Genomic DNA, 25,046 nt, shown 5'->3' with positions numbered 1-25,046 from the left:
TTCTCTCAGTATTGTAGGTATGTCATTTACATTTGTGGAATTAAAAGGGCCCAGACTGAGACTTTTTCTGAAAACAAATAGAAGCCTGCCCCAAGAGATAAATGATGTCTGTACCTCCAGAAACTAAATATTGTCAACACATTTCAAATATTATTACTCCAGTTACAAACTTCTGTGTGTAAAGGATCAACCGTTTTAGTCACCCTACCAGATGTGCAATTGTGTGTGTGTGTGTGTTTGTGTGCATATATATGCGTGTGTTTTGGATGCATTAAAGACTGGTAGCGTGTGCACAAAAACACACATGGGAGCTAAATCACAGGGATGAGATCATGGGAAATGTTAATTTTCTTCTATTTGCTTTTCGGAGCTTCATTCTGCTTGCATTTTAGGATTAGTTGAAAGTGGAGCAGGCAAAAGCACGCACGTGAAGTTGAGCTTTAGTGCTTTGTGTTGTTTTTAAGCCTGTTACGTTTTCCCTTCCCTTGATCTTTCTCCTAAAATACAAAGCCAAAAATGTCCGATTAATTAAGGTTTTCAGTTAATCATGCTTTATTATGTATTTTACACGTTTTCTAGACAATTGTTCATAAGCTGGCCTGATGCAAAATGGCAGATGGGGCCTGCCTAATCACAGAGAAGAGCCGATTAAAAGAACAGGGTTGAAGAGCCAAGGTGTTCATTTAGAATGCTGCGATTTGGAATCTGAAGGGTTTGTTTTAAACTCTTCAGATTGATTTTAGCAAGTAGTGACTGGAAATCAGTGATATTTATTTAAAACTACACTAGAGTCTGAGCCCCCCAGGGGCACCTTGATAAACTTGTCTATAGCTCACTCTGGACTCAAATCTCATTTTTTAAAAAAAATATTAATTTTAAAATTTTAAGGCAATTGTTTTTCTCTGTGCTTGAGCAGTTTCCCATCTGTCAGGTGGCAAATGGGCTGGTGCTTTTTTAAAACATTTTTTAAAATTTCAAATTACCAAAGTAATACATATTCATTGATGAAAATATGATAAATATGAAGAGCCCAAAGAAAAACACTCATCTATAATCTCACCCTGCTGTTCATGAGAAAGCTGCTCATTTCAGATATGTACCTCCAGCCTAATACACACACACAAACACACTCCTACACATATACACATGCACACGTACAGACGTGCAAATGCGTGTACCCAGACATATTACATATACATAAACAATGGGACTGTGCTGGACACGTGACTTTGCAATCTGCATGTTGTTACTTAGCAATATGTTTTAAACATGTCTCTTTAGATATTCTTATTTTATATATTTTTAATGGCTGCACTGTGTTCCATCATATGGTTGGATATTTAAATTATTTCTAATTCCTTGCTATCATAATGAAAGCTTCAGTGTGCAATTTTTTGGTTATATATTCTCCAGTTCCTTAAAATAATCTACTGAAGTATAATTGCTTAAACAAAGGACATGTGTTTTTCCAAAGTTTTTAATACATATTGACATGTATTCCTCCAGAAAATTTGTACTGATGTACATTTCTCAAAGCCAAATGCAAGAGCACTGCTTTCCCCTACACATATACCACAATATTGAGTATGCTAATGTTTAAAAATCTCTTTGGTTAATGGGCTAAAACATTAATATGTTAAGATGTGCTTCTGACTTCACAGGCCTAGACATGAAATCATAATACCATCAAAATATGAGGCACTCTTTACCTGATTATCTCACTCCCTGATGCTTGAAGCTGTTCCTCATCCTATGTCTCACTGTATCACTGTCTGTACAGCAACAATGCTAGGGAAAACAACAAAAAAAACGATACGTAACAAATATGTGTGTGCATACACATATATTTAGATTTTGTAAAAATGTGTATTTTTATGTACACACACTCATACTCACTTGCCCCCAAAATATATAAACATCATAATCAAAATGTTAACATTAGCTATCTTTGGAAGTTGGGATTACAGATTTTTTTATTGCTTTCCTTTTAATTTTTGATGTTTTCAAATTTTCTACAGTGTCCATCTATTACTTTTGAAAATACATGTGCTCAAACAATAAATGAGATTTTTGTTTTCTAAACAAAATTTATACTGGTGTTCTAGGTAACAGCTTAGCACCTACTATTGTTCATTTCTTCTGTCCCCTTTCCTACCCCACGTGGCCCTCAGGTTTGGAAATCAGTGTGGGGAATTTGGGGGGCTCAGTCATTAGAGTATCCAGATACTGGGACCAGCCTGCAATTAACCACCCAAAGCAAATCTCTGGGCTCCAGTTTCCTCAGCTTTGAAATAAGAAATTAGGGATGGTATTAGGTTTCAGCTCAAGGTTGAGCCCTGCTGTAGTGGTGTGCTGCGTTGAGAACATTTTGAAAGCTTAGTCCAAAACCAAAGACAGAAAGTTGGAAAGACATCTGCGATTGACTACTAATGTCTGTCATAGGAATAGGAGCAGAAATCTTCCAGTCCTGTGCAACACAGTTGCAGTGCCTTCCTCAGCCATCTCTAAAATCCCTTTCCAATCTTAAATTCTACTTTTTTGTGCTTCCTCATTTATCTTGCCTTTTCATATTACATTTTCCTGTTTCTAAATGCTTCACTTATTAAGGATTATCAAATTTTTTTTCTTCTGCTGTTCAAACTGGAGTGCAGTGGCATGACCTCCTGGGATCAACTGATCCTCCCACCTCAGACTCCCAAGGAGCTGAGACTACAGGTGTGTGCCACCATGCCCAGCTAACTTTTTCATTTTTCGTAGAGATGGGGTCTCACCCTGTTGCCCAGGCTGGTCTCAAGCTCCTGGACTCAAGCAATCCTCCTGCCTTGGCTTCCCAGAATGTTGTGATTACAGGCATGAGCCACTGCACCTGGCCAGAAATGTAATTTGGTTCAATAAATATTTGTTCTAGGAAATGTAAAGGTAAATAGGATTTGGTCCTTACTCCTGAGGAACCCCCCATCTTGGAGGTGCAGAAGTAGGGCATCCAGAACCGCATTTCACCGGAAGATTTTTTTGGACTGTAAAGGAGGCTCAGCCTAGTGATGGCGAAGGGGCTTATCCGAAGGAAAAGGACAGGGATGCAGGGACCAGGCGCCTTGGAAAGAAAGGCCACTGTGCAGAAGAGGGAGGGGGAGTCTGACTGGCTCTGAACACATCCTTGCAGGCAGCCCTCTTCTGCCTCACCTGTCTCCAGTCCCCTCCATGTGACCTCTCAGGGCTGGCCATGGGGGAGCTGGCTGTGCTTCAGGATGAGCGTTTGCTGCCTTGCTGGGTCTTTGCTAGTGTTAGACAAAGGCAGAAGTCAGGCGGTTGGGAGGGGGTAACTGGGTAGGTTGGTGTGGTCACAGGGTCCTTTCACTGTGCAGTGAGTGGTGTTGGGTTAGACTGTCCCCATCCCAGGATATAGAGCGTTGGCTCAGGGACATGAGCTCTCAAAGGCTGCCCGGCTCCAATCCCAGTGTCTCCACTTAGCATCCATGTGATCCGGGGCAAATTAAGAAGTCTCTTTGCCTCGGTTTCCTCATCTGTTAATTGGGAATAATATGATTACTTAACCTCCTAGGGTTTGTATGAGTAGTAAATGAGATAATACATATTCAATACTTATTTCTTGAATGTTGAATGAATAGGTCTATGTCTCCTTCTAGACAAAGTGTGCATACCGTGATTCACCTTTGTGACTCTTAGCAGCCACACATAGATTGTGCCAGAACTTTCAGCTACAAGCATGTTCCTCAGCCTTCCTCTTTTGGGAGAAAGACATGAGTTATAAAATGTGCAGCTGTGTGGGATTTGGAAACGAAAGAAAACTTCCTATGGACTGCCAAAGTCAGTAGAACTTCACCTAACCTTATCTCTTCTCAACAGTTCTGTGGAGAGCACCACAATTTAGAGGACATTCAGGAACCTCAGCCAACAACACAAACTTCAGGATCAGGCATCATGTTGACATTTTCAATAGCAGGGCTTGTAGGGGGCAGGAAGAAGAGGAGACGAGAAGTCACCTTAGCTCCCCATGAACTGAAGGACCTCTTTGTGCTTCCTTTTTTTCCTCTATAAAAGTAGTTTGGGAAAAAAGTATAGTTGTTCTTCAAAAAGTAAATATAAAATGACCATATGACTTAGCAATTCCACTCCTAGGTATATACACAAAAGAATTGAAAACTGATATACATGCATGCTCATAGCAGCACTATTCCCAATAGCCAAAAGGTGGAAACAACCCAAACATCCCTCAGTGGACAAATGGATAAGCAAATTGTGGTATTTCCTTGCAATTGAATATTATTCAGCTGTTGAAAGCAATGAAGTACTGATGCTTGCTACCACCTGGATGGAACTCAAAAGGATTATGCTAAATGAAAGCAGCATAGGTCACATGGCACATGATTCCAGTGATATGAAATGTCCAGGATAGTTAAGTTCACAGAGACAGAAAGTGTGTTGGTGGTTCCCACGGGCTGGAGGAGAAAGGGATGGGGAGTAACTGCTTACTGGGATAGAGTTTTCTCTTGAGTGATAGAAGTGTTTTGGAACTCAATAGAGGTGGTGGTCTCACAACATTGTGAATGTACTACGGGCCACTAGATTGTTCATGTTAAAATTATTCATTTTGTGCTATGTGAATTTCACTTCGACAACAAATAAACATTTTAAAAAGTAAATTATAGGGTAGGGAGAAAATAGGTTGTGTATGATTGGAGGGATGTCGAATTTCAGAAATGATTTTCCTTTCACCATGAGACAGTCTCTCCCATGTGGATGATGAACTTGGATCTTTCTGCCCAGACTCATCCTCTGAACTAAGGTGACTAAGGATTTAATCTGCCAGACCCCAGGGTGCAGAGGGTAGAGCCTCAAGGCTAGAGCAGAAGAAAGGTACCAATGTCCCAGGCTAGGTGGTGGACTTATCTGGGGGTATAGACATTACAGTCTCTTTGCTTTATGGGATTTCCTGGACCTTATCCAAGTACTTCAGATCCCTGGCCTCAAGAGGTTTTAGTGTCATAGCGTTGTGTTGTCATGGCCTTTGGCTCAGCCCTAACTTAATAGAATGTTTCACTTCCTCATTAGTTTACAAATAGGGACTTATTTATAGGTGCACCTGTAAAAAGGTAAAATGAAAATATAATTTAAAACAAAATACAAATATTTATTTCTATAATTTATTCTATTTTCTATAATACAAATACATGTATTATATTATATAAGAAATAAAATAGGCTAAAATGCAAATAAAAACTTCTGTCACACTGTAATCTTCCTACTGAACAGTTTGTATTCATCAGTATCATTCTCACTGTAGGTTGAGTCACTGCAAGGGTTATAGGGAGTAGAAGGGGTTTCTAACAAGTAAGAGTTGGCTCCCAAGCCCCTCCTCATCACCTGCTAACTAAAAGTGGTGGAACCATTTCTAACCCCTAGAGCAGTAGGCTCAACCTTAGCACACATGGGAAGCACCCAGGGAGTTTTTAAAAAATACTAATGTCCAGGTGAGTCGAATATGCAGTCAAGGCTGCAAACCACTGGTCCCAGGCGCCTCGGCCACTCTCAGGCTTAGCCTCAGGCTCAGGCAGATGTTTGTGATCATAGAAGGTAAGCGAGGAGGGGGCCCCTCTTTTAAAAGCAGTCCATGTGGCCCATCTGTCTGTGTTGTGTGGATTCCTAGAGTCCCTCCTCAGAGAGGACCTCGTCACATGACTGAGATTGGTTGGGCACATGGCTGCTACATCACTCTGCTCGCAGAGCCTTCTACGAATAATGAAGAAAGGATGGAAGGAATGGAAACAGTTGTTCTCTCAAAAGGCCGAGAATATAGGGGGAGTTTTCACATTTTGAAATGCTTTAAAGCAGATTCTGACACATTACAATGTAAATATCCATCATTACCTTTCTTTTAAGAGAGTTCTTTTACAGGCTCTGAACATGTAAGTCTGTGCTGTCCTCCAAGCTGGCTCTCCTCCAGCTGACTTCTCTTCTAAAACCACTGCCATGGCAAACTTCTGGGGAAACACACAGGGAGCATGTTGCGGGGGTGGGGGCAAGTCTCTGGCTGCGGCTCCTCCCCTCTGGCCATTGAGGAGACCTGGTGGGGGAAGAAGGAAGGAAGATCAACCTTGCACATGGGACTTTATTAGAGGAGTGAAAAATGGGATGCTCTAGGTTACAGATTGTCCAGGTCACAGTAATGTGTCCCGGTCATAGTGCTCCTTAGAAAAGACGCGGGACAAATCACGTGATGTACCTGGCGTTCCTGTCCTCCTCTGAAGATGGGGGAGGAAATGGGGGAGCCGTAGAAATAGATGACACCTGAGGCTTCATTTAGTTCAGATATTCTGGGACATGTTAAGTTTGAAAAGTAGGTCACTAACTGGCTGCTCAGAGGGAGAAGAAAGGAGACCGCTATTGAGGGAATAGGGTTCTGGAAGGTTTGGAGAAGGAACAGGGGAGATCAGGTGGCACTTACGGACACAAGGACACTCTGGACAGAAGTGAGCCTGGACACTTGGGCGGCTCTGTCCCCAGCTTCCCTCATCACCTAGAGGCTGCCACTCAGATTGTTAGGCAGAAAATGGCGGCAGGAGCAGCTTCCTCTTCCCGGCTTGCCAGGGACACTGCTGTTGCCATGGTGATGGCTAGGCAGTGTGATGTGTGGCTTTGTGCTGTGACCACCTCCTTCTTTGTTCTCATTCGAACTATAGGCACTACCTCTGGAGCTATAAGAAAGGGCCCAAGTAGGGAATTTCTGTGCTTATTTGACTCACCTCAGGAGCAAATCTCTTTCTCCCCTACCATTGCTTCTACACTGCAAGGGATTCGGTTTCCTGATTATAAGTTCTGAGGCACTCAGATCCTATTTCTTGAGGGAGGCAGAGACCAAAACCTTTGAAATATGAGGCCCACTAAACGAGCACAGAATAAAGTTTGGTCTGTCCCTTTGTTCTGTCCCTGACAGTAGTAGCAAGAGATGCTTTATGGGAAGAACACAGTAGTTGCCTTCGGTGAAGTCAATTTCTAAAGGTTAGGGATGTGAGCCTCTTTGACTTGTCCCGTAATAACTCATTCTGGTTCCATCATTCATGTGAGCTCCTCTAAGCCCTTCTGGAACTTATTTATTCTTTCAGTCTTTATTGAATTCCAAAGGATAGAGGCAACCCCTGAGACTTGTGGTTGAGTTGTGCCCTCATCCATCAGCTGAGGACTCCAATGGTGAAGTAATGTTCTCTGTAGAAAATTCTCTGCTGGGGTTCTTTTCTTGGCTCTGCCACTAGAAAGCTATGATCCTGAGTGAAGTCCTTCAATCTCCCTGAGCCTAGGTTTCCTAGCCTAGAAAACAGAAGCGGGAGCATCTGGCAACCCCTAGCTCATGGGGTGGTTGCATTCTGAAGGCAGGGACTGTATCCCATTCCTCACTGCATCCCCAGGGCCTGACATGGTCCCTGGCACATCACAGTAATTCAGTGAATGGCTGTCAAATGGGATGGATAAAAGCAGACAACGTGAGGGGTGATGCTTCTGAATCAGTTGGAGCTCTGGCTGATGAGCAAGAAGAGCCAACTGCAAGTAACTTAAGTGAACATGGGGAGCTTCCAGTTCACATGGCAGGGAAGTCCAGGGGCGGAACTGCTCTCAGCCATGGCTAGATTCCTGGGACTCTGGGAAAGTACAAGGGCACAAAGCACTGGAGCCAAAAAATAATTTTCTTATTTGGGGGCACACATCTCTTCAGGGACAGTCAGGAACTACATTCAGTATAAAGACACCTTGGTTTTTCTTGTTTTTTTTTTTGAGGCGGAGTCTGGCTCTGTCACCCTGGTTGAAGTGCAGTGGTACAATCTCGGCTCACTGCAATACTGCCACAAGCAGCTCACACAATGCTGCCACCAGCACCAGATGCCACCCCTAGCTTCAGGCCACTGTCACTGCCCCCCAACCCCCACTCCAACACTCCGTCTTGCTGCATCTTCTACCATTCCTGCTTCTTTATGTTGCTAACCCTGGATGCAAACTCTGGTTAAGTACATCTGACAAGTGGAGCTTCTGTCATGTGCCCATGTCCTAGCTGCAAGGGAGGCTGGGAAAGCAAGTGTATGGCAATTTCTGCTTTTGAAGTGAGAAGCAATGATACCAGCCACCAATACTCAAAAAGGCAATGAGTTTTCCAAAGGCTGAAAGGGGATTTGATGACCAACGCGAATGTTCTTGAAACTCTGAATGAGAGTGTCAGGAAATACACTCTCCTTCACCCCTACCCAAGGAGCCAACAAACAAATGCAGTCAGTTCCTTTCCTGCTTTCCCCAGTTGGGGCATGTGTCCTCCTCTGAGTTTACTGAAGTCTGTTGTTCTCAGCTCAGCTCCAATGAAAGGCGAATCTGCAGATTTTATATTGGGTCTGATTCACGGGCATATGGTGCTGTATCATGTTGTTGTAACATAAATAAAAATATTTTACATGAAAACTTAAGGGAGGGAGGCTTCCAGAGCCCCCACACTCTATCAGCTGCCTCAGCCTGTAAAGGGAAGAATGTGTTTGAGACGCAGACCGCTTCTGTGGAATGCTGGCTGAGGAGGCCACTTCTCCTCACGCCCTCCTCCTGCACCAGCCTTGTCCTCCAAGGCAATCGGGCTTGGCTTGGAAAGGAAAAGTCACGAGGCTCCCTGGGTTTTATGCAGAGAATTCAGCATTGAGGGGGCGAACGTTTTGGAACCCACGAGGAGAGAGAGCTGTGAGGATAGAGGAAAGCATGGCCGTTGGTAGGTGGAGGGCTCCTCTCCCATGGTGATATGGTTTAGCTGTGTCCTCACCTAAATCTTATTTGAATTGTAGTTCCCATAATCCCCACATGTTGTGGGAAGGACCAGGTGGAGATAATTGAATCATGGGGGTGGCTTCCCCTCATCTGTTCTCGGGGTAGTGACTTAGTTCTCACGAGATCTAATGCTTTCATAAGGGGCTTCTCCCTTCGCTGGGCACGTAGTCTCTCTCCTGCTGCCCTGTGAAGCCGTGCTTCGATTATAAGTTTCCTGAGGCCTCCCAGCCACGTGGAACTGTGAGTAAATTAAACCTCTTTCCTTTGTAAATTACCCAGTCTTGGGTATGTCTTTATCAGCAGCGTGAGAACAGACTAATACACATGGTCAGCTGGTCTTCAGACTCTGTCGGGGCATGACGGCATAGAGAGTTTTCTGCTCCTTTAAAGTTTGTAGCCCACCTGATTTAAAGAGTTTAAATAAGTTCACTTGTGACATATTTACAACTTGTCAGAGGACTCTCTCATCTGACATCTCATTGGCTGCTACCGCACAGCCAGGTAAGCATCATGATTCGGCATCGTAAATGGGTAAATGCAGAAAAGAGAGGTGGAACGATGATCCCATCACGTGGTTGGTTGATGTTGCAAAGACGGAAACCAGGCTGTCTTGATTCTCAGGCCAGAGTTATTCTAGACCAAAGATTTTGAGTCAGAGGAGGCTTAGGCTCCCTTTCATTTTACAATAGATGTAACTATAGCCTGGGTTGGTTAAATGACGTGCAGATGTTCCCACAGGTACGTAGTGGCTGAATGGTGACAGAACTGATGCAGAGCATTGCTTTGAGAATCAGGGGAACAGGGGTTCAAATCCTGATTTTACTGCCTTCCCGACCAGCCCACCCCTGGAAAATGGGCACAGTTGTATCCATTTAATAGCATTACTTTAACAATTAAATTAAAAAAAACACCATCATTTTTGCGCCAACCTAATAAAAGGGTTAAACTCCCACAGCACTAGCTAGCACACAGTAGGCATGTGACACACGTTACTTCCTCTCTTCCCATCCATCCTGGACTCCTAATCCAGGCTCCAGCTGCGGACTCAGACGACTGTCCTGATGTTAGTGATGCCACCCGTCTCCTGCCTCGTGGGGGCCGTCCGGTCAGCTCCCTCATTAACCACAATGACTTTGATTAAGTGCCAGCCTGTAATCCTAAAAATGTCACATTATTGAGGACTAATTGTTTCCCCCCAGTCGCAACCCAGGAATCCATCCTCAAAACAGCCAGATAACCAAGATTGTCCTCTGGTGCCTTGTGCGTCAAAATTTTATAAGCAGAGATTGCCATCTTTAGTTTTCCCCAACTTCTCATTTTGGGGGATTATTTATGCTCACATCATGAAAATATGTGTCCCCTGCATTTCCAGGGTGGTGACTTGAATGACTGTCCCTCCTCTCTCCCTCCCACCCTCAATTTTTGGGTTTGTGATATCTCATTATATTCTAAAGAGCTATCTGCAAGGCAGGGCACCAGGATGCAATTAAATTTGCTTCTGTAGCAACACTGCTCTTAAGCAAAATATATTGATCGCCAAAGCTTTGAACCCACTTTAATCAAGTAATCTAAACAGGGCTTAAGCTTCAAAAGCCGAGCGATGTGCCCGGCTTCAAAGCGCTTACTTACACTGAATTAATTTATCCTGGATGTACTAATGCTCCCCATAACCCTGTGAATTATAATGTTAGAGGTTGCAATCAGGGCTCTGATAATATCCCCAAAGCCTGGCTGCTATCGATTGTCGTGTAAAAAGGCACAGAAGGGATTGGGGTGGATAGAGCAAAACTGAAGTGCCCCTGTCCACGTGGGGCCATGTGCCCCGTGCTAGTTTGGGAAATGGGACTGGGAGGAGGCTGGGTCTGTACTCTGAGGTGCTACATTAAGAGGGGGAATTGCTTTAGGAAGCTCCAGCTGTGACTCTGAGGTGGAAGCCAGGGGATGGCTTGTGTGTGGATTGTGGACAGGGAGGGAAATTGGACATCTGTTTCAGAGGCCAAGCTGCCATTCACTCCCTTGCTGGTAGCTACCTCTCTCCACATTTACTGAGGCAGTGGCATCTCCTTGACCTCAATCCCTGGCTTTTGAGTGGAACCCCTACTGACATCCCACATCTGGAGCCTGTGACCTTGTTATTTATTTATTAAACAATTTATTGAGAACTTTCTATGTGCCAGATATTATTATTGTTGTTTTGAGACAGGGTCTCGCCCTGTCTCCCAGGCTGCAGTGCAGTGCTGCACACATAGCTCACTGCAAACTTAACCTCCTGGGCTCAAGCGATCCTCCCACTTCAGCCTCCTGAGTAACTGGGATTACAGGCACACGCCCTCGTGCCTGGTTAATTTATTATTATTATTATTATTATTATTATTATTATTGTATTCACACAGTCTTGCTATGTTGTCCAAGCTGGTCTTAAACTCCTGAACCCAGGGAATCCTCCCACGTTGGCCTCCTAAATGTGTTGGGATTACATGCATGCAGCACCACTCCCAGTCTGTGTCAGGCATTATTCTAGGTTCTGGGGATAGAGTGGTGAACAAGATAGACAGGAGTCCTTGGCCTCATGGAGTTTATTTTCTACCGGTGTGGGGTGGAGGGACACTAACGCACTGCCTATTTTACTTATTTGTTTAGCTACAGTCTGACAATAAAATCTGCTCTAGAGAAAAATTAGATAGGAGATAGGAATAGGGAATATGTGAGTGTGTGCAGCAGGTGGTATCCATGTGAGTTCAAATCCAGGGGTCCTTGTTGTGAAGGTGACATTTGTGCAGAGATCCGAAGGAGGAGTGGGAAGGAGCCGCACAGACCTCTGAGGAAAGATGTTCTAGGTCGAGGGAAGAGCAAGGCCAAAGCCCTGAGGTGAAGCATGCCTGGACTGTTTGAGGAACAGGAAGGAGGCCCATGTGTCTGAGACAGAGTAGGTGAGAGGGAGAACAGGATGACGTGAAGTCAGAGAGCGTGTAAGCACCAGACAGTGGCCAAAGTTCCAGTGTATTTAGTTTCCTTGGCCACATTGATGGTTCAGGGATGGGTCAGTGACATGAACCATGATGGTTATGGGCTGGATGATGGGCAGCCGTCTTGTCGCCACACGGAACCTGAGGATAAAGTCAGAATGGAGGACAGGCAAGCCCAGGGGTGGGTGTCGCGGTTTGAGTTCCTGAATCCTCCTGGCCCTGAAAACTTTACATCCCTTGGCACTTTCCATTTCTGGGAGCTGGTAAATCCTCCTTTTTGCCTAAACCTTTTGGATTTTTTTCTAAATAAATCTTCATTCCTCAAAAGTCCCACCTGTTGACACTAACTTCACAGGTACAGCATACAACCCCAGCATCTGTTGTCCCTCTGTGTCATGCTGGAGGCCCAGTCTGGCTCTCCTATCCACTTAGGAGTCAGGGGGTCCTCCCTGTACCTCTGCCTCTAAAATGCACCTGGGTTGGCAGGGATGGAGGATGGCAGAACTCTGAATTCCTTCCTAAATTCCGTTTTTCCTTCTCCCACTTCATCTCCCCCAGATCGTTGGATCCTGTTGGCCCTTTCCTACCTGAAGAAGAGAGAGTACTTGTGTTTATTTAGGATCTATATGTGCTGGATTTTACATATGTTAAGTTGTAATGCATGTTATTGTATTTTTGCAGTTTTTGCAGCTCTAGGAGGTAGATATTGGCAGCTCTGATGTTTATTATATTGCCATGATATCTAGGCTGGCATCTCATTCTTATGTTGGTGGCTATGCCATATAGACTGCTGACATTTTTAGAAATGACGCTGGGATATCCTTGTACCCTAGATGCCAGCAGAGGTCCCCTGCCCTTTGAGATTTAAATTAAATTGATTCAGGCCTGTAATCCCAGCACTTTGGGAGGCTGAGGTGGGCAGATCACTTGAGATCAGAAGTTCAAGGCCGGCCTGGCCAACACGGTGAAACCTCATCTCTACTAAAAACATAAAAATTAGCCAGGCATGGAGGCCCATGCCTGTAATCCCAGCTACTTGGGTGGCCGAGACACAAGAATCACTCAAATCTGGGAGGCGAAGGTTGCAGTGAGCTGAGATCATTTCACTGCACTCCAGCCTTGGCAACAGAGAAAGACCCTGTCTCAAAAACAAACAAACAAATACACAGATTAAATTGATTCCAATGCTGCCGTGTGTGTAATCGCAGCCAGCCATATTTCCTCCAATCTCTCAGGAGATATGTGGAGGATGGAAGCTTATGTTTTCCCATTCTCCTCTGGCTTCAGGTTCCTGTGACTTCTTGCAAATGCTATTGCTGTTCCTCTCATGTTGCAGCCCATTTCTGATCACATCACCCAGGTATGGAACCCCTGCCTCCCCAACCCCACCACCGCGTAACACACATATTATTAACTCAAGGCATTTGTATGTAGGAGACTATACTGAAAATTTAGAATGGCGAACGGAGATGCTTCACTGTAAAACAAGAAAAGAATCGAACATCACACATCCCTCTGTTGGCATTTAGTTGGCCATTTCCAACAAGAGGACTCTCTCTCTTGTGGGTTTTCTCCTTCCAGCCATGGTGGCTAAGCCTTCATCATGCACTTTTCTGGGTCCCCTTCCTGTCCCACCTTTTCATCTCCTCTTTCCCATTGGATTCCAAGTCACTTTTGCAAAATAAAAATGTGAGTTATCCAGCTCTGCTCAGCTCTAGGCTTACCTGGAAGCTCACTAGCATCTGGGCATCAGGGGGACATTCTCTCCCAGTCCTTCTTTTGAACAGCACAGAGGAGCCAGCATGGCTTTGCACTTTGGGCCTTCCATTCTTCCAGCCACACCAATCTCTGCTGGAGAAGGTGTGCATTAGTGATATATTCCTCGGTGTTATGAATGATTCCATAAGTGGCAGAAGTTGCCACAGGCAACCTTGGCTTTGAGAACTAAGCATTTTCTCTGTATTACATCCATTTTAATGGGGAGAAAAGGAATGCTTCGTGAGATTAGGTGGGTAGGTAATTTGTCCAGTATAGCCCAGCTAGGATCCAGGAGAAGAGGGATTGAATCCAGGTGTGGTGATGGCAAATTTATGCCGTTTCCATGACGGCATCATGAATTCAATAAAAATTGCATTGCTGTATTTACTGAGATTCATCCATACACATTCACTAAATTCCTCTTACATGAAAGCACAGGCTGGACAAGTTGTGGTTGACGGTATGAGGATGGAAAATCAATAGTCCCTTCCCAGAAGGAATTCTTCATCTCACAGGGAGACAGACCAGATGGTGCATACATTAAAGTGGAAGTTCACGAAATTCAAGAAAGACAGGATAAAATACTCCAAAAACCATTTACCTCTCTATTAAGGAAGGAGCAAGGTAGTGATTATGAACTTGGATTCTGGTGACCCTGGGTGAGTTCCTTACTTGCTTTGTACCTCACTTTTTTCAGCTGTAGAATGAAGACAATAATGAACCTTTCTTATAGGTTTAGTGTGAAGGTTAAATGGATTAATATATGCAACATACTTAGAAAAGCCCCTGGCACATAGCAAACATTCAATAAATGTTAGCTGTCGTTATTAATGTATGGTACACATGGCCAACAATGATTTTACTTGATAAATATTATGATCCCTGATCATCGAGTGAGGGAACTGAAGCACAGAGATGAAACAATGTCCTCCAGGTCACAAAGTCGTTTTGCTGCAGAAGTAGGTATAGTAAGCAGGTCTTGGAGGCTGGTCCAGCGTTTTCCTATTCTTGTGTGTCCCAAATGAGAGTTCAGAGTGTACAGAAAAGACTGCTGATCAAGCTTTTTGGTAGAAATGGTGGCTTTGACTTTGAGAGGGCCATATTCAGGAATGGGTGATAAGGAAGGGTGATGTGATTTAAAAAAACTGAGTAGTCATTCACCAATTCTCCCATCATCCAGTGGATGCACACTGAACAGTGGGGGACCAGGTTTTTCAATGTTCCTTGTGTTAAGGGCAGTAACCATATTGAAAAGTTCTCACCTACATATTGTGAGAATAGGATGCACCATCCCCAAGATGGCATCTTAAGACACAGAGTATGGTGGGTGCATAGCCAGACTCGGGCTGCAGTCTCGGGGCCCCTTGGCTGCCAAAGCCATTGCCAGGTGCAGGTGGAAGGGCTCCCACACCGTGCCTGGTGCTCCCCATCTGCCTGGTGTTGTCCACAGAGTGGGAAAGCATGGCTATTACAAATGCATTCTGATTTGGGGGAGCAGATGCCAACCACCTTCGTACCAAACATTTTCTCTTTAAAAAGTGAGGTGACTCAGTGATTTTCTTGGAAAATTGCAGGTAGCCAGCTAAGATCTGAATGCCATCACCCCACCAAGGGCTCTGCAGTCTTCTCATGGTGAACCCTTGGTGGATTTGTTAGTTGCTTGAGAAATGGCTGTGATCGGATCGGGGCTGGGAGGACAGAATTTTCATCCGTTAAAGAGGAAGACTTGATTGCTGTTGAAACTCATAGCTGTTGTCTTTGTGGTGCTTTTGTTTTTGTGAATCTGTAATCTATTACTTAGCAGTCTTTTGGTATAATTGGCCTGAAGTGAAAACCACAGCCTATGATGGCAAACAAGCCATGTGTGAGCCTGTGCTCAAAGCCATGTTTTTGTCTGATACCCACTTGCTTGGGAAATTCCCAGGTCACTGGCTGGACAAATTATGAAGGGAATGGCAGATAGAGAGAGCCTTCCAGACAGCTCTGTGGTTGCTGCAGCCAGAAGTTGTCTTCATCCTGGGAGTTGTGTTTGATGAAGGGAAGAGGAGCACCCTGAGGCCCGGGCGGATGATGTGGAGCAGTTTCAGAAAATGTTCAGACACCCAAGGCATGTGCAGCTGAAGGTAGTTGCTGGAAACCATGACACTGGCTTCCACTGTGCGATGAACACATGCAAAGTAGAATGGTCTGAGAAAGCATTCATCTCTGAAAGGCTGTTGTCTGGGAAGGACATTAAATTCATGATGGTGACAGCATGGTGCTTAAGGGGGATGGCTGCGGCATCTGTTCTGAAGCAGAAGCAGAACTCATTGAAGTTTCTCACAGACTGAATTGCTCCCGAGAGCATTATCCTCTGTATCGGAGAAGTGACGCTAACTGTTCTGGGGAAGATGCTGCTCCTCTGGAGGAAAGGAACATCCCATTTAAGGAGAACTATGATGTGCTTTCTCGGGAGGCATCACAAAAGCTGATGTGGGTGGCTCCAGCCGCACCTGGTCCTCAGTGGCTGCACACACAGTGCACCACTGGGGGTGAATCCCCGAGCTCAGCATCCTGTCTTTCAGTTGGAGGAACAGAAACAACCCCAGTTTCATCATGGGTAGCACAACACCCACAGACTACGCCCTGTCCAAGTGCTACCTCCCACACAAGGACGCGGTTTTGATCATCTGCTGTGGACCCGTGGGCTTCCTTGTGGTTCTCACACTTACTCACTTTGGGCTTCTAACTTTACCTTTTCTTTCTGGCTTGAACCTGCTCAGAAAGCATAAGACAAGGTGAAGAGCAGGCAGTGTTTGCACCTAGGAATAAATATTAAAGCCCAAGAAATGGAACTTTGGGCAGAGGCCATGTTAGAATCAAGTGAATGATGAGACCACATACAGGCCGTCTCTCTCCACATCACAGAAATTCTCAATCACTGAAATGAGTTACTGCAAAATAAATAGTTGATTGTACTGTTCTCAAGCTATAAAAATGGAACAGATGCTCTACAACAACAACAACAAAGACATAGAGTGTGGTTCTTCCACGCTCTTCCCCCTTTCTTGCTGGCTACAGACATGAGCAGCTAGATTAGCAGACTCTAAAGCAGGATTCCTCAAACTACCTGTGTTGAAGAACAGGATTTCCACCCAACTCCAGTTCCCATCTATCACAGACCAACTTTTGGTCTACAACCTGTTCAATGAGATGAGTCCATTTGTCATGTGCCTGGATGTCATGGCAATGTCAAATCGTGGTAAGAGTTTCTGAAAGCGTATTATCCATGTCATGACTCAATTCATGGTGGACTTTTACCAAGAGGTTTGTGAACTGGTATTTGCGTATGCTCCACACTTTGAGCAGCACTGCCCAGGACATGCAGTTATAAGCTGAAAGGTACCAGAGTTCCTGATGTCTGCATGGGGCAGAGTGGCCTGCCAGCCTGGAATGTCCAAATCAGATGCTAACATATGAGAAGAAGAAATGAAAAACCGTATTCTTTACTGTATCTTAAGATTGCTTTCTCCAGGAGGTATGCTTTACCCTAATATAGATGGGTCATGCCATGTATTAAAAGGAAGAGTGGACTTTTGAACCAGGCAGAATGATCCCTGCTCTAGCCCAAGCTGTACACACATTGCCTTCACTTGCTGGGACAATGTCACACCTCCCCAGGACATTCCTGGGTGCCCAAGGTGTACCTTACACTGAAAGATGAGACAAGGCCACCAATCCCCTGCCAACAGATCCTTTGCTGGACTCCTTTTCATCTGTAGGTTCTTGGTATGTCCAGGAATGATTTGGATCCAAGTAAATTCGTGTTCTGAGACTCAAATGAAATCAAAGGTGTTGAACTGCTTTGATCCAAAGGCTGGTAAGCAACGTTTAGTTCATAAAACAGCTGGTGCTGACAGAAGATTGAGGTAAAGATTTCGGGACCCCTGTGAGGTCTAAGAGACCCTAGCAGGGCAGCGAATAGGGCCTACACTTGGAAGTGAGACTGACATGCTTCTGATGAATAGAGTCACAAATTCCAGCTGAGTGCCTTTGGGTGAGTCACATGGTGTCTTCTCTGTAAAGGAAGGCTGTCGTGATGACATTGCAAGAGTGATATGAAGGTCTCCAAAAAGGTACAGAAAGACCCGCATGCAGCTGGTTGGCAGCCAGGGCCCAGCAAGGAACAGATGGCACATTCAAACTGGGTAACTGGAGGAGAGAGAAATTAGGAGACCACTTACAAAGGTGCAGCAGGGATAGAGAGACTCACAAGAGACAGCACAGTACCTGTCTGACAATGGTGTGTATGAGCGGGGAGTGAGGGTAGTTGTTATAGCTGTTAGCCTGAAGGGCAGAGGAGAGAACAGTTGTCAGAATCCGGAGCGCTTACTACATCCAGCTAGCATGATGGAGAGAGTCATCCAATAGGAGCGGAGGTTGATGCCAGGACGTCTACTGCCAACCCCTGGTGGTATCTCTACAGGGTGTGAACTGGAGAATAAACATCCCGACTTTACTCTTCCCACCCTCCTAACTCTGGCTGCTTCTTCCCGTTGGCCAAACTCCAATGGAAGACAGAGGAAAAGGGAGACTTCTAGGCAGATCAGCATCCCAGGCTCAGAAGAATATGGAAAAGCAGGAAGGAGAATCCAGGAAGGCCAATGACTGTATCCCCCATCCCAGCATGTAGAAGCTGCTCAACTTACAGGAGCATTTTAAAAAAAAATTATAGTCTTTGGGTATAACTGCAAGTAAGGTCACATGCTTCCTCTGAGGCACCACTTAGCTGAAAATTGGACCTCCCAAATGCGAGGCATGCAGGTCTGTTCTCACCTGGAGCAGACAGGATGAGCAAATGGTTCTCTCTGTGCTGGCCTCTTGCCAGATCCTTTTCCACTTCTTTATTTCTCATTTTCTGCTGTCCTTGCCTAGGAAACCACCATCTGGCTGCAATCCGCCTAAGGAAGGTATTAGTGAGTTGAGGACCTGGGGTACGTCCCCTGCTGCCTTAAGAGATGATTAGTGGCTGCTTGTCGGCAGATGTAGCTCAGTGGCATTTTAATATCCAAATGTCCCCCTGCCTCATGAGGGAGGCCACGGACTATTGAAGGTGTTTCACACAGAGAGCCCTGATTGCTGTGGCAATAATTTCCTTCAACAGCCATTAAAACACTTCTGAATGTGTTATTAAAAAAGAAAACCAAGAGAAAAGGGCAGGAGGTGGGAGGGGAGGGGGGCAGACATCCTTCCTATTTCCTGAAAAATATCAGTGCTCACAGGGTGAGCTTTAACTAATCGGATGGGATTTTAATATCGGTGTGTTGGCAGTTATGAGTGCACTGTCAGTCCTGCCTTTAAGCCTGGGGATGTGCGTGGGGGTGACTTGGAGTCCCATGATGTCTGCCCGGCTGCCTCAAGACCAAGTATAGGCAGAGCCTGGCTTCCATTGGGGTGATTTGTGCCTGGGCTGCTCAGCAGCATTCTCTGTTCCAAGACAGATGTCACGTTTTCTCAAGTCTTTAAGAGTAAATGAGTCTTCTCAGCTCAGGTCCCTTCCTCAGCAAAACAGGCAGTTCTTTAGTCAGGGCCTGTGCCCACCTTCATAGACCACTTACCAAAAGGTGGCTGGAATATATGGGTGTCCTTATCCAGTCACTCAGCAAATACATATTTGGGGGTTCTGTATTAGTCCATTCACACTGCTAATGAAGACATACACAAGACTACGTAATGTATAAAGGAAAAAGAGATTTAATGGACCCACAGTTCTACATGGGTGGGGAGGCTTCACAGTCATGTTGGGAGGCAAAGGAGAAACAAAGGCACATTTTACATGGCGGCAGGCAAGAGAAAAGTGCTGAGAAAAGGGGGAAAACCCTTATAAAACCATCAGATCTTGTGAGAGCTCACTATCACGAGAACAGCAGCATGGGAGTAACCGCTCCCATAATTCATTTACCTCCCACTGGGTCCCTCTCACAACATGTGGGGATTATGGGAGCTACAATTCAAGATGAGATTTGGGTGGGGACACAGCCAAACCATATCAGGGCCTATGCCAGGCACAGCTTCAGATGCTGAGGCTGCAATAGGGATGATCTGCAGAATATCAATAGCTACTAGGGCTCTGGCAATGGCCAACCAGAACAGATGTAAGCTGAGGCACTGAAACAGATCCCGTCGGTCCCTAGTGGGCCAGTCACTAACCGTCTTTGTTAGTGGTTGGCTGTTTCTGGGGCCTTGCTCAGCACAGTAAGTGTTAACTGGTCTGGAAGTATTTCAGCATTTTACCAATTGTTGTAGTCATACTGACATGTGCCAACTGAACAAAACATGCCATCTCTCCCCTATGGAGTTTACCTTCTTACAAGCACAGAGAAGCACTCAGCTTTTTCTTTTCCATACTTGTTGTAGGGATGCTTTAAAGTCTTGCTGAAAAATAGGAATAGCTCCATTTTCTGTGCTAGCTTATGTAGACTCTTTAAAAAATAATGAGACCCAAGTTTCAGGCTATCAGGGCACAGAGATTATTTGGGGCAACCTTTTGGCCTTCATTTAAGATAAGGCTGTGTGACATTTAAGAATGTCTGCACCCTTTTGGCTAAGAGGTTCGTTTAGACAGCTGCCACAAGCACACTCACTCCCAGTCCCAGAGGAATGAGTGAAGAGGGGTTTGCTCACATATAAGGAGCCCAGGATAACCACCCCCAAAGGAAGGTGTGTTCTGTCCCCTTTTGATGCCTTTTTTAGCAAGGCAAAATGATGGCTATGATGATACCCAGCCACCACTTCCTGACATCATCTGCCACATGAAGGGGCTGGCTTTCCCCAGCAGATATCTCTCTGGATAGGAAGCTCATTCTGACAGCCACATGCAGAGCCTGATGGCTTCTCACTTTGGAGTAATGCTCACAGATTATGAGACCAGCTTTGTCCCTGGAAAGGAATGACTGTAACACAGTTTCTGTTAACATCCCTGGTTCATAATAGAAAGTTTGCAAGCTCTTTTTAGAGATATTACTTGCTAATCAAACCTAGATTTCTAGGTTATTCTCTGTTCTGAGAATTGCTACTGCCACCAAGAAGGAAATATGCAGAGAAAATACAGGATGGAGGGGAGAAAGCAGTCACCATTTACAAAGAGAGAGGGAACAGCATTATTTTTCTTAAAAATTACCAAAGGGGAGAATGGTTGCCATCAGTGCTCTTCCGAGTTATCTTGGATCAAATCTGCCAAAAGTGTTCTTAAAATCGGTATGTGGCAACATGCTAGTAAAGAGGAAAGCGAGGGAGTTGCAGGCAAGATGGCCAAATAGGAGCAGCTCTGGTCTGCAGCTCCCAGTGAGATCAATGCAGAAGATGGGTGATTTCTGCATTTCCAACTGAGGTTCTCAGCTCATCTCACTGGGACTGGTTAGGAAGTGGGTGCAGCCCATGGAGGGTGAGCAGACGCAGGGTGGGGCATCTCCCCACTCAGGAAGTGCATTTGGGGAAGTCTCTCTGCTAGCCAAGGAAAGTCGTGAGGGACTGTGCCGTGAGGAATGCTGCACTCTGGTCCAAATATTAGCTTTTCCCATAGTCATCACAACCCACAGAGCAGGAGATCCCCTTGGGTGCCGACGCCACCAGGGCCCTGGGTTTCAAGCACAAAACTGTACAGCTGTTTGGGCAGACACTGGGCTAGCTGCAGGAGTTTTTTTTCATAACCCAGTGGTGCCTGGAACACCAGTGAAACAGAGCCATTTACTCCCTTGAAAGGGGGCTGAAGCCAGGAAACTAAGTGGTCTGGCTCAGTGGATTCCACCCCCATGGAGTCCAGCAAGCTAACATCCACTGGCTTCAAATTCTTTCTGCCAACACAGCAGTCTGAAGTTGACCTGGAATGCTTGAGCTTGTTGAGGGGAGGGGTGTCTACCATGACTGAGACTTGAGTAGGTGGTTTTCCCCTCACTGTGTAAACAAAGCAGCTGGGAAGTTTGAACTGGGTGTAGCCCACTGCAGCTCAGCAAAGCCGCTGTAGCCACTCTGCCTCACTCTGGGCAGAGTGCCTCTAAAAGAAAGGCAGCAGCTCCAGTTAGGGGCTTGTAGATAAAACTCCCATTTCCCTGGGACAGAGGACCTGGGGGAAGAGGCGACTGTAGGTGCAGCTTCAGCAGACTTAAATGTTCCTGCCTGCCGGCTCTGAATAGAACAGCAGATCTCTCAGCACAGCACTCAAGCTCTGCTAAGGAACAGACTGCCTCCTCAAGTGGGTCCTGACCCTTGTGCCTGCTGACTGGGAGATACTTCCCAGCAGGTGTTGACAGATACCTCATACAGGAGAGCTCCAGCTGGTATCTGGCAGGTACCTCTGTGGGACGAAGCTTCCAGAGGAAGGAATGGGCAGCAATCTTTGCTGTTCTGCAGCCTCTGTTGGTAATACCCAGGCAAACAGGGTCTGAAGTGAACTTCCAGCAAACTCCAGCAGACCTGCAGCAGAGGGACCTCACTGTTAGAAGGAAAACTAACAGACAGAAAGGAATAGCATTAACATCAACAAAAAGATGCCCACACAAAAACCCTATCCAAATGTCACCAACAGCAAAGACCAAAGGTAGATAAATCCAGAAAGATAAGGAAAAACTAGCATAAAAAAGCTGAAAATTCCAAAAACCAGACCGCTTCTTCTCCTCCAAAGGATCATAACTTCTCACCAGTAAGGGAACAAAACTGGATGGAGAATGAGTTTGACGAGTTGACAGAAGTAGGCTTCAGAAGGTGGGTAATAACAAAATCCTCCAAGCTAACGGAGCATGTTCTAACCCAATGCAAGGAAGCTAAGAACCTTAAAAAAGGTTAGAGGAATTACTAACTAGAATAACTAGTTTAGAAAATAACACAAATAACCTGATGGAGCTGAAAAACACAGCATGAGAACTTTGTGAAGCATACACAAGTATCAATAACAGAATCAATCAAGTGCAAGAAAGGATTTCAGGGATTGAATATAGACGTAATGAAATTAAGTGTGAAGACAAGATTAGAGAAAAAAGAATGAAAAGGAATGAACAAAGCTTCCAAGAAATATGGGACTATGTGAAAAGACCAAACCTAAGTTTGATTGGTGTACCTGAAAGTGACAGGGAGAATGAAACCAGGTTGGAAAACACTCTTCAGGATATTACCCAGGAGAACTTCCCCAGCCTAGCAACACAGGCCAACATTCAAATTCAGGAAATACAGGGAAAATTCAGCAAAAGGATACTCCTCTAGAAGAGCAGCCCCAAGACACATAATTGTCAGGTTCACCAAGGTTGAAATGAAGGAAAAAATGTTAAGGGCAGCCAGAGAGAAGGGTCAGGCTACCCACAAGGGGAAGCCCATCAGACTCACAGCAGATCTCTCTGCAGAAACCCTACTAGCCAGAATAGAGTGGAGGCCAATATTCGACATTCTTAAAGAAGAGAATTTTTGTCATTGGCAAAACCTAAGTCCTGTCCTCTCACTCTCCTCCCTGGGCAGCATGAGCTTCACCAATGCTCCACCTTCTCCACCAACTACCAGTCCCTGGGCTCCATCCAATACAGTGCCCAGCCAGTCAGCAGCCAGCCTGCATCCATGCAGGTGCTGAGGGCTCTGGTTCCTGGATCTCCATGTCCCACTCCACCAGTTTCTGGTGCAGCAGGGGTTCTGGGGGCCTGGCTGCAGGGATGACCAGGGGTCTGGCAGAGATGGGAGGCATCCTGAATGAGAAGGAGACCATGCAAAGCCTGAAAGCAGTTGCCTGGCCTCCTACCTAGATAGAGTGAGGAGCCTGGAGACTAAGAACCAGAAGCTGGAGAGCAAAATCCAGGAGCACCTGGATTTTGGAAGGGGCCCCAGGTCAGAGACTGGAGTCATTACTTCAAGACCATTGAGGACCTGAGGGCTCATATCTTTGCAAATACTGTGGACAATGCCCTCATTGTTCTTCAGATTGACAATTCCTGTCTTGCTGCTGATGACTTTAGAGTCAAGTATGAGACAGAGATCGAGGCTGTCAAGGAGGAGCTGCTCTTCATGAACAAGAACCACAAAAAGGAAGTAAAAGGCCTACAAGCCCAGATTGCCAGCTCTGGGTTGACCATGGAGGTAGATGCCCCCACATCTCAGGACCTTGCCAAGATCATGCAGACATCTGGGCCCAATATGATGAGCTGTCTCAGAAGAACTGAGAGGAGCTGGATAAGTACTGGTCTCAGCAGATTGAGGAGAGTACCACAGTGGTCACCACACAGTCTGCTGAGGTTGGAGCTGCTGAGATGACACTCACGGAGCTGAGATGTACAGTCCAGTCCTAGGAGATCGACCTAGGCTCCATGAGAAATAAGACCAGCTTGGAAAACAGCCCGAGGGAGGTGGAGGCCCACTCCACCCTGCAGATGGAATGGCTCAACAGGAGCCTGCTGCACCTGGAGTCAGACCTGGCTCAAACCCAGGCAGAGGGACAGTGCCAGGCCCAGGAGTACCGGGCTCTACTGAACATTAAGGTCAAGCTGGAGGCTAAGATCACCACCTACCACCACCTTCTGGAAGATGGCAAGGACTTCAATCTTGGTGATGCCCTGGACAGCAGCAACTCCACGCAAACCATCCAAAAGACCACCACCCGCCAGATACTGGATGGCAGAGTGGTGTCTGAGACCAATGACACCAAAGTTCTGAGACATTAAGCCAGCAGAAGCAGGGGACCTTTTGGGGAGCAGGAGGCCAATAAAAAGTTCAGAAATCAAAGAAAAAACAGAAAAGAGAAGAATTTTCAACCCAGAATTTCATATCCAGCCAAACTAAGCTTCATAAGTGAAGGAGAAATAAAATCCTTTACAGACAGGCAAATGCTGAGAGATTTTGTCACTGCTAGGTCTGCCTTACAAGAGCTCCTGAAGGAAGCACTAAATATGGTAAGGAAAAAACCAGTACCAGCCATTGCAAAAACATACCAAACTGTAAACACCATCAACACTATAAAGAAACTTCCATCAACTAATGGGAAAAATAACCAGCTAGCATCATAATGACAGGATCAAATTCACACATAACAATATTAACCTTAAATATAAATGGGCTAAATGCCCCAATTAAAAGACACAGACTAGCAAACTGCATAAAGAGTTAAGACCTATCAATGTGCTGTATTCAGGAGAACCGTCTCACATGCAAAGACAGATATAGGTTCAAAATAAAGAGATGGAGAAATATTTACCAAGCACATGGAAAGCAAATAATAAATAAAAAATAAAAAGCAGGGGTTGCAATCCTAGTCTCTGATAAAACAGACTTTAAACCAACAAAGATAAAAAAAGACAAAGGTCATTACATAATGGTAAAGGGATCAATGTAACAAGAAAAGCTAACTATCCTACATATATGTGCACCCAATACAGGAGCACCCAGATTCACAAAGCAAGTTCTTAGAGACTTACAGAGAGACTTAGACTCCTACACAATAATAGTGGGTGATTTTAACACCCCATTCTCAATATTAGACAGATCAATGGGACAGAACATTAA

General features: G+C 45.3%; 2 pseudogenes across 1 annotated transcript; both read left to right on the top strand.

Annotated features, from left to right (window-relative positions):
- Positions 1 to 14,739: 14,739 nt before the first annotated feature.
- Positions 14,740 to 17,926, top strand: LOC119470554 (annotated as a pseudogene).
- A 2,847-nt stretch (positions 17,927 to 20,773) lies between these two features.
- LOC108301425 lies at positions 20,774 to 24,320 on the top strand (annotated as a pseudogene). Its single transcript, XR_001823868.2, has 2 exons — positions 20,774 to 20,816; positions 22,841 to 24,320. The product of XR_001823868.2 is annotated as a keratin, type I cytoskeletal 18-like (transcript).
- The last annotated feature ends 726 nt before the right edge of the window (positions 24,321 to 25,046 follow it).

This window comes from Cebus imitator, unplaced genomic scaffold (genome assembly GCF_001604975.1).
Source record: "Cebus imitator isolate Cc_AM_T3 unplaced genomic scaffold, Cebus_imitator-1.0 Scaffold34, whole genome shotgun sequence".
Lineage (NCBI taxonomy): Eukaryota > Metazoa > Chordata > Mammalia > Primates > Cebidae > Cebus > Cebus imitator.
This window is presented reverse-complemented; position numbering and strand designations above follow the sequence as displayed.